Raw genomic sequence first — 10,832 nt, forward strand, 5'->3', positions numbered from 1 at the left:
AAAACGTTTGTATCACGTTTGTAAGCGTTTGTCCCAAACCCGGCCCGATAGGACCGCGCTCGCAACATTGTTTTGGATCATAACTCGCGGACCCTCGCGCGGATAAAGCAATAAACTCACCTCAGGCCCGCGCCGACGGCATACTCTTCACAAAGCACTCCACTATGTCACGTGTGTTAAGGCATGAGCGTAATACGTAATATCGCACGTGGTAAGTGTTTATGGTGTTACGCAACGCGTTTGTTCGGAGCGACGCGTCAGTGGCGTGTGCCGATGCTTTACGACTACGACGCGACGCCCCCCGCACGACGCCGCGGCGCACTAAATCTGCGACTGACGACGCCACCCCTAAGCCACGGTAACATTGACGGAGAGACAATAATCGCAGCGATTAATTGGGTCCAGTCGCAGCGCGATGGTGTAGCTGCCGGTAGCACGGGTCCCGGCAAGTGCGGCCTCGTAAAGTTTCTTCGTGTATCGTTCGATGCACCAGACGTTGATACGCCGATCGGCGGGGATGTTACTCTACTTCGATTCGCAACGGCACTATATACTTCCAATCTACACCAACGTTTAAAATTTATGAAGCGTCAAAAATTAAAAACTCACCATATCTATCGGATTTGCTAATTGTATTTTATATCCATTTTTTTCAGTCATAAAAAAGTTCATCTATCATCACTATGTAACTGGAATTATCATACCACATTTGCATTTTAAAGTATCAGCATCTTTTCATATTAAGGTTCAATGACCTTTACTACTAGCATTCAGCTATTAGGCGCGCGCTGAGTTACCTACGCGTCCCCGATGCTCTCGGTTCTCGCGCGGCGACACTGAGTTCACAGCAACCGTTTTATAAACTCGGCTTTTTCGATGGCAAGGACAAGCGGGATAATGTTAAATTTAAGTTGTCATTGGTGTGGTTTGTAATATCAATAACGGTTAGGTAGGTATTATTAGTAGATAGGTACCAACACCAACCTAATTATGTACCTAAGTATTATGTCGTAGTTATATGGTTGTGAGTTGCGACCGATATATTGTAGGTAAAAGAGGGTAAAAAAGAGGGATGTAACCTACCTGTAGCACAAATAGCACAACGTTACGTAGGTACGCACTATGTACTTACTATAATAATAAAAAAATACATTCATTTAGGTATATCAGAAAACAGGTTCTATATTAAAGTTAGTAGCACTTAAAATATGGACTATGTTACCTGGACCAGGCTGGACTATTTTAAGGGAAAACAAAGGAAGCACATACAATTAAATAAATTAGAAATAAAAGAGATTTGACTACCCACCTTCCTAACCGCTTCATGGATCCCTTGAACCTATTCTCATAATTGCGGCGCAAAAGGCATGTTTACGTTTTTCGATCAGCGCGGGCGAGTACTAGAATGCGAGCGTTTGCTCATAACCGGCGGCGACACGTACCCTGCTCGCATCGCCATTCTACTTGTTCTGTGGGTACTTACGAGGGGAGGCTTTGTCAAATGGTATCGTGTAAAATAAGTGCAAGATACCATCTAACAGGTACCTGTGAAATGGTCTCTTATTAGAGCCTACTGCCAAAGTTTGTACACAAGTGGTCCATGGATTAGTTTTACACAGCGAGCTTACAGTGAACAAAGAGTGCTATATAATAACGCAATGAGAGTCCTGTCGCCGCTCCCTGGGCTGCAGTGCATCGGGCATGTTCGTGGACGCGGCCGTCGGGGATTTTTATGTAATATTTCACATAAAAAGTCGACGGTATCGTCGACAAGCTGGGCTCAGCTGTCCTCGGCCGTTTCATGGATCTGCATGTTATGAGAATAGGTTCAAGGGATCCATGAAGCGGTTAGGAAGGTGGGTAGTCAAATCTCTTTTATTTCTAATTTATTTAATTGTATGTATGTATGTACCGAAAAACGTAAACATGCCTTTTGCGCCGCAATAACGTTCAGATTAAGAAGCCAGACATCAAATCTGTCTAAAGGTGTGCCTGGTGAATGGATACGCCTCAAGTTTTTACTACCGTTGTGCGAGAAATGTGGAAAATGGAAATGTGGAAAGGAACGAGCGGCGACACCAGTTCCGATACTAACTGCGCGCGATAGCCGTTCTAATTCTAACCTCTTTAATATGTTCTGTGTAAGTACCTATCCCTAGTTAGATAGTTATTACTAGTATCCATATGTATGTACCCCTTTAAAGTGTCATTCAATAGAACTTGCTAACTATGTAAACAAACCGCCATACTAAAATTGACACTGAATGTCAAATTACTAGTAACTTTTGTTTACATAGTTCGCAAGTTCTATTGAATGACACTTTACTTTCCACCACTTCTTTTAAACGTCACATGCCTTTAAAGCGAGTGTCTGTATTGAAATATCTGGATTTACTCGTTGTACTTATATCCTAATTCTTTTTAAGGATTAGGTTTTTTTTACATGTATTTAGATATTTCGAGCGACTAACAACTAGCACATGACCCAGATATTTCAATACAGGCACTTGCTTTAAAGGCATGTGACGTTTAAGAGAAGTGGTGGAACATAAAGGGGTACCTACATATATGGATACTAGTAAATATATAACTATCTAACTAAGGATAGGCACTTACATATATTTTACGTCACCCTAGGCCAGGAAGTGAGATTTTCTTCTCGCGTAGCGTAGCAAGAAGTAAAACTTTAGACAAACCACGGGTGGTAGGTAATTCGCAAAGCCCCAGATCGCATATTTATGGCCCTTACCTTCGGTTCGGGCCACAAACACCTGCGGTCTGGAGCATTTACGAATTCACCTCCTTAGGTATGTAATGTACTATATTATGACACGATAAGCTAATCTAGTAGGTAAGTACGTAACATAACTAAAATGATATTGATACGTATACTATATCTATTAGTAAAGCGTTTGCACCTAAACTGTAAACGTTCAGGGGCAAAATAATACCTACCTAGAATGTGAAGAAGTTGATGACAATCAAAAACATTTTACGTGACTAATTCTTTAAAACAGTTATAACTAATACAGTCATATAATATTATACAAAAAACATAAGACACTTAAATTCCGAATTTGATATTGGTTATTAACTTTAGCTTGAGAACAATAGTCATAAAAGCAAATGGAGAACATTAAGGTCAAACCATACAATAGGTAAATAAGTAAGATATAGAATATAAATACCTAATTACAAAAAAAAAACAAGTAATATAGGGACAAGTAAAGAATTATTATTTACCTACACAGATTTCTAATGCTTACTAAAATGTAGATAATTAAAAATAATGGCAATAAATATCACAAGAAGACAGACAAATTGTAAAGATCAGAAGACACGGGTTTCAAAAGCAACCATTCAGCTCCAAACACCCTAACCGTCTGACAGATTACAAAGCGGCCAAATTGTTCACCAATGAGAACGCGCTATTCGGGCGCCATCTTGTTTCCCCTCCCGCGGCGAGCGCAGATGAGCGCAGACGACAGGGAGATGGATCACGGGCATCACGGATTTACGGCTAGTATGTGGTACCAAATGAAAACTGGTATTATTAGGTAAGACTATAATATTATGTTTGTTTGTAACTTATTAAAAAGTGAATATATATTAAAGTTTTGTTCAGCTTAGTTTTGAATTTCGTTGTAAATATAAAAAAGGTAAGTTTAGAAATTTCATCATTTAATGGAACTGTTTAGGTATGTTTAGTGTATTTAGTTGCAATTTGCACCTTTACTTGTCTAAATCATGTTTTTATTTATTGTTTAACCTACCGTTTGCCGTATCTATAAGTATAATTAAGTATATTAGGTATACGTGCTCATTTGTGTAGGTATTTAGCTGCAATTTGCACGTTTATTTGTCTAAATCATGTTTTTATTTATTGTTGTTGCCTACCGTTTGATATATCTATATGTATAATTAATTAAGTATACCTATACGTGCTCATGAGTGGGGTTCGGGATTCAATTCGATCGTAAATTGTAAAATTGTGAATCTATATTCATGGTAGTGCCAAAATTTAACTTAGGTACTTATTCATGATGTTTCTGACAGTACCATAGGCCAATGTACAAAAATATACCTAGATACCTAATTAAAACAATCGATAGAATGTTTTTTAAGTAAAACCGCCCATAGTCATCTACTACACCTACCTAAACATAATCTTTAGAAATAATGTTAATAATAAGTAGGTAGGTAATAACCTAAGTGAACTTAGATGTCTACCTTTATTTACAGTACCTACTTAATTACTTTTATGTATGTAGGCATGACGAATACGAACAACAAAAGAGTAAAATAATATACCTAGAATAAATGATAGGTATTTCACCAAAAGCTACAAAAAGAAATAAATACTTAAGAAGTAAGGAAAAATAAATTAAGTAATGAAGAAAAATATTTACGCAGATCCTCATTTCTAGTGCCAAGATCAACATTTTTTATTGATGTAAGTCCTAGTACAATATTTCACCGCCAAATTGCCATAATTAGCCCTTAAGTCTTATTTAACCTGTAGATACTATAAGTACAAACGAGCAGAATTTATTCACAAAACTGATTTTAAAAAACCTAGTAATACTTAATTTATATTTATTCAAAGGATAGTCTTAGATTTATTTTATCAATTTGTAGCAAATCTAAAGGTATTTCAAAGGAAATTCACAATACCGACTCAATCAAGACTGTAGATCCGTTTTTTCTTGTTAATACATTGTTACCTATTATTTAAAAAATCATGTAACGTACGTTACCTATAGGCGAGTAGAGTCTGTGCGGAAAGAGAAGAGTCGTAGAATGTATTGGGTCCATTACATTCCACGACTCTTTTCTTTCCTTGTAAATATATTATACTCGTTAACATATGACATAACTAGTACCATTAGGTAATCGCACTTTACGTGCATGTTTTAATTTTTAGTTTAGAATTAAGCAAGTCGAAATGGCAATGTATTTTTATTGTGTAACTTTCTTGACATTTCCTTATATTTTATTGATTTCTTATTGTAATTGTGCATGTTTAAGATAAAATGTAGATATTGACGATGCAAAAGTGATCTAACAGAACCTACTTGAATAAATTGATTTTTATCTTTATTTTTATCCGAACAGACTCTACCTTCATAAAAACAGAATTTATTAAAAAATCGATTACTTTAATTAATTTTAAAAAGCTAGAAGCTAGGTATGTACATATAGAATAGAATAGAATAGAATATAATTTATTCGTAAGCACAGACAATACATAATATGAAAGAAAACACAAAATAAGATTAAAGTGCCACGAAATGGCCTCATCTCAGCATGTTGCTGGTGGCTTCCAGCGCTGGTCTTCCGATGAGACCATCAAGTGAGATGAATCACGGAGGGTAACAGACAAGAAGAAAAAGACATCAAATAACGTACAGTGAACAAATAGTAAAATAAAAGTTACACAGAAGGAAGATAAAACATAACGACTATATTAAATTAAATTAAGACTATTTTATACATATAAAACAAGCATCGTGCTCGCAACACTGTATTGATCCGGTCCAACCATACCTTGGCTGTACATTACAGATGCATAGGTATGCAGCTAGCGCCAACGGTGGCTACACTAACTAAATAATTTTTAAGAAAAAAAAACCGACTTCTATGCGGCCCGGTGAAAGATTATTGTAGATGGTGCGCTATGTAGAAAAGGAAGCATTTCGTTTCTGTAAGGCTCGCAGTTCTAACCTAACCTAACCCACTTTTGTTCGGTTCTGTGAGGATAGCAGTTCAAACCTAACCTAACCCACTTAACGGCGCATGCGGTGCGGTGTACGGGGGTTTGAGCGGGAGGGGTTTGGCCTCATCATACTTTATACCTACATTTTATGGTAGGTAATCATAGTGGTTTATTTAGTTTAGGTATCATGGTGGTTTTCCAGGTCAAGGTCCGGGTCTGTGTCCGAGTCCGGGTCCGAGTCTGGGTCTAGTCCAGGTCCGAGTCCGAATCCGAGTCCAGGTCCGGGTCCGGGTCCGAACCGGATCCGGGTACGAGTCCGGATCTGGATCCGAGACCGGGTCCCAGTCCAAGTCAAAGTCGAAATTTGAAATCACCAAACATGTACTATGCGTCGTTGAAGAGTTCTGTTCTGATCATCATCAGCAGTTCCAGTTCATCAAATGCGACAGTTTTTATTAATGCTTTATTTTATGATGAAAATACAGAAAATTCTATACGTGTGCCTTTAAGATTTGAGGAGTTCCCTCGATTTCTCATGGATCCCATGTTCAGAACTTGAGCTTGACATAAATATGGCTTAAAAACCTAACTTGCTTAACAAACATAACGAAAAGAAAAAATCGCCAAACGCGAGCTATGCGTCGTTAAAGAGTTTCGTTCTGGTCATCATCAGCAGTTACACTTCCTCAAATGTTACTTTTTAAATGTATATGCTTGATTTGTTGATTAAAACACAACAATCACCATATGTATGCCTTTAAGATTTGAGGAGTTCCCTCGATTCCTTATGGATCTCATCATCAGAACTCGAGCTTGACAGAAATGTGGCATAAAAACTAAACTTGCTTAACAAACATAACGAAGAGGACAAATCGCCAAACGTGAACTATGGGTCGTTGAAGAGTTCTGTTCTGATCATCATCAGCAGTTCCACTTCATCAAATGCGAAAGTTTTTAATAAAAATGCTTGATTTTCTGATGAAAATACAAAAATCTCTATACGCACACCTTTAAGATTTGAGGAGTTCCCTCGATTCCTCATGGATCCCATCATCAGAACTCGAGCTTGACAAAAATGTGGCTTAAAAACTTAACTTGCTTAACAAACATAACGAAGAGGACAAATCGCCAAACGTGAACTATGCGTCGTTGAAGAGTTCTGTTCTGATCATCATCAGCAGTTCCACTTCATCAAATGTCACGTTTCTGAATGTATATGCTTGATTTGTTGATAAAAACACAAAAATCACTATATGTATGCCTTTAAGATTTGAGGAGTTCCCTCGATTCCTCATGGACCTCATCATCAGAACTGGGTTTTGACAAAAACGGGACCAATCTGTATGAATATACATACAATCAAAAAAAGAATTTTCAAAATCGGTCCAGTAATGACGGAGATATGGAGTAACAAACATAAAAAAAAAAAAAAAAAACATACAACCGAATTGATAACCTCCTTCTTTGAGATTTGGAAGTCGGTTAAAAAAGGCAATGACAGACCAGACCAATATCGAGCGTTCATGAAATCAATTTTATAAGATTAGTTTAACAAGACAGCATCGTAGGATTTGTAGGTAAACGAATACTAACATATTAATATGTTTCTCTAGCTACCTATTCAAATTATGTGAAGTTGCGCAGGCGATGACGGACTGACAATTATACAGTAGGTACTTATGGCTAAGGTCATTAGAGTACTACATGCGAGTACCCTTAATTGATTGAAATTATATCGCACATAAATACTTACCTAATACTAACAAAAACATCAATAGCAGTAATTTATTTATTGATTTATGACTGACCATAAAGTTAATTACATACCTACTACATAATATGTACATACATACATTATAAGTATTATAACCTTCATGAACTTATTATCTAGACTAGATAACTTACTGCCATTTATGTTACCTTTAAACTACGACCTTCTTGTAACATAAATTTACTTATCAAAAACAAATTTTAAAAATGGAAGTAGAGCAACTTTCCTGTCGACAGCACTACACAATTCGTTCGCCACATTCCTCAGCACGTTTCAAGCATGCCGTAAACAGCTGATTTCCCCGATATACTCTCATCTCCTTTATCGCGTAGTAAAACACGTAATAAAACAGAGAAAACTATACTTTACGAGCTCCCGCTGGAGTTGCGCGGACGGCGTGCGTAACCTACAAGCGGCCATTTCGAGATTTACGATCTGGGAATTGTGTGTTAGAGGGAGATAAGAATATTAAACTCTCCACCGACGCCGAACTTGAGCGTAGCGGCTCCGTTCATACTCGGAGGACAAGGCTGGCGCAGTACACGGCAAAAATGGCGATAAAATGTAATGTCTGAAAGTCATAAAATTAATGCAGCCTTAAATTATTAATTACAGTGCATTTTGGACGTCACGTTTATAAAAGAACGAGTGAAGAGTGAATAAACATTTTTATTTGTAGGTAAACTTAATTCACAATTTGCCTTGACTTAATTATTAAATTATTATTACCTAAGTATAAAATTGAATTTAAACTGTCGTGAGTCATAACAGCGCGTAGTACCTACATATGATTTTGATGTATGACCTAGATACATTCGAATATTACTTCAATGCGCACTTGGTGTAAAATAAGGACATTTTAAATAAAAAAAATTTTCTAAATTGGATTATACCTAAATCCTATAATTATTGATATTATCGAGTTACCTATTCAATGTAAATGTACAAAGACCATATATTTTAAATCAGATATCAAAAGTAGGCTAAAGTCATATCCATATCAGATTGACCAACATTTTTAATAATTCATAATTATTTACAATCTCACAACTCTACATATACTGTAACCGCGAGCATACCAACTCATTTCTCTCTGTGTGCGTAATTTAAACTATCCGCATGGGACCGATGAGCGTTATAGCTTTCCCTTTTGTTTGGTAAAGTTATGGCTACGTTAGAGTGAGAGGTCGTAACTCGCGGCGTGCGTCCAGAAGTGACATGTTTATGGGCGGGCGCGTGGCGAGCGGGGGGAGTTAGTCTTGAATATGGCGCCGGCAAGGAAGGACGGGCATGATTTTTGGGTAAAAAAGATTTTAGATTTTATTAATATTAAAAATATATAATTTTATTATACCTTTCATGGTCATTGTAATGAAATCTAATTTTAATAATAAGAAAAAAAATTACCTACATATTTTTATGTATTTATTTTAATGTATACATTATTTAGCTAAATATTATCATATATACTTAAATGAAAATAATAATCAACTCAGTAAAAAAAAATACCTTATAAATTATAATCAATATTTTAAGCCAGGAAATGCCAAACAAAATCCGACCTTATTTCCACCGTTTTAAAGTCCCATTCACCTCAGCATTCACAGATTCACACCAATCGCACAAAGCTCATAAAGCTCGTTACGCGCGGACGCTACAGGTGTCACGGTGTGACCCGGCCCTAACAACTGGCCGTAAATTATGATGGTCCATACTAGCTTGGCTGCTCATTACGATAATTAGGGGTTTATTAATTGTAAAGGGTTAGGTAAATGAAGAAAGTGGTCAAAGTTGAAATATAAAAAATGTAGATAAACTGCTTACCTAATACAATATAGTTGAAACTACCAATTATAATAAATAAAGAATTAAATTTAATTAATCATTAGAAAATGACATGTGCACATACCTTACTTAATTATGAAAACCTGATATATATATTGGAATCTTATTATATAGACTATAAGGTTGATTTTCGAATCAATTGAATCGTAAAGATCACATTCGGATGGCGACTGCAACAGCATTACTAGTGCAATGTTACTGCTTGCTTGCTTAGCATTAGAAAATTCAAAAGATTGGTAACGCTTTATTTAACATGCGTGCATATCGTACCTACTAGGTAATTCTTGCTACTGGCCTAAGAGGCCATGCCGACATGATGAGTTGTCAACAGTGAGAAATTGTCTTCATGCAGACCTTGGCTGAGGTCTTGGATGCCCCTGATTCTGGCCATGCCCCTGACACCAAATAAATCCAAGGATATTCGTCCAAAACATGCCGCTATTCATTGTCAATATTAGTTGCTCTGTTTCCAATCTTTCTTCCTTTCTCTCCTTCTGTATAAGTAGTAATTATAGGTACCTTGGTTGTTACTATTTCAGGACTCAGGTTCATACCATCAAGATCCTGATGATAAGCAACGCCTGGCGTGGATACCTATGTACCCAGGTACCTTATGTGTCACACTTTCCTCCCACCTAATCATTACCCAACGATGACTTAGGTACTTGATGAAGTCTTGTCTTCTCGGTTTTCGTTCAATACACCCCGTCAGAAAATTAAGGAAAAAATCAACACTTGTTTGCAATAAAATTGCATAATTATAAGTTAAGGTGTTATCAAGATTTATATGACGAAATGCAACAAGCATGAAACAGCCGCTTACCTTAATTGGTATTATCTTAGACATCTCACGAGCCGACTGCAAGTGCAGTTTACAAATATGCCTGTCTGCCCATAAAATATCAGATCTTACATCTGAATAGGTAAAAAAATCCATGTTTGCTTCTTTGGGTCAAGTGTTTTCAGGCTACTTATATTGCGTCTACATTAAATTTTTCACCATCAGGCTTTTGTATAAGCTTGTTCATTTTATACTTGATTAAAAAAGCATACGAGTATTGAACAAAGAAGTAAGTCGGTATCTTTTACAAGCAACGCCTAAGGACAGCTTCAGTTACGAAACTTTCATAATAGGTTCGCGGGTCTGGGATGGTCGCGTCTATTTGTTTACCAGCCGAACATTCCGCCAAGCGCTGGCGTCGGTAAGACTCCGGCGCCCCGTGACTTGCAGTTGAATCACCCATTACCTCCCAGGGTCACTTATAGAGCTCCTCTATGTACAACCAGCAGCAGAAGTTGCTAAGCGGGTGAGGTGTTCAAAATTACCTTGACGCGCTCTTATTCTCTTAACAATAAAGTCGCGTCAAGATCATTTAGAACACCTGGACCGCTAAGCAAATTTTGCTGCCGACTGTACTTACCCTGTACACAGTGTCTGTTTGATTTGTAAGATCGCCTGTGCATGCATCGGCTCAATTTGGAATTCTCTTCCGGCGTTTC

At 37.1% G+C, this 10,832-nt stretch overlaps 1 protein-coding gene across 2 annotated transcripts in view; it reads right to left on the minus strand.

Annotated features, from left to right (window-relative positions):
- LOC134662038 (homeotic protein antennapedia-like) overlaps positions 1-521 on the minus strand; it is a 238,605-nt gene extending 238,084 nt beyond the window's left edge. For both annotated transcript variants that reach the window (XM_063518304.1, XM_063518303.1), the window contains exon 1: positions 121-521. The gene's annotated coding sequence lies outside the window, so the exon portion shown is untranslated. The remainder of the gene's footprint in view (positions 1-120) is intronic.
- Positions 522-10,832: the final 10,311 nt, after the last annotated feature.

The sequence above is a fragment of the Cydia amplana genome, chromosome 2 (assembly GCF_948474715.1).
Source record: "Cydia amplana chromosome 2, ilCydAmpl1.1, whole genome shotgun sequence".
Lineage (NCBI taxonomy): Eukaryota > Metazoa > Arthropoda > Insecta > Lepidoptera > Tortricidae > Cydia > Cydia amplana.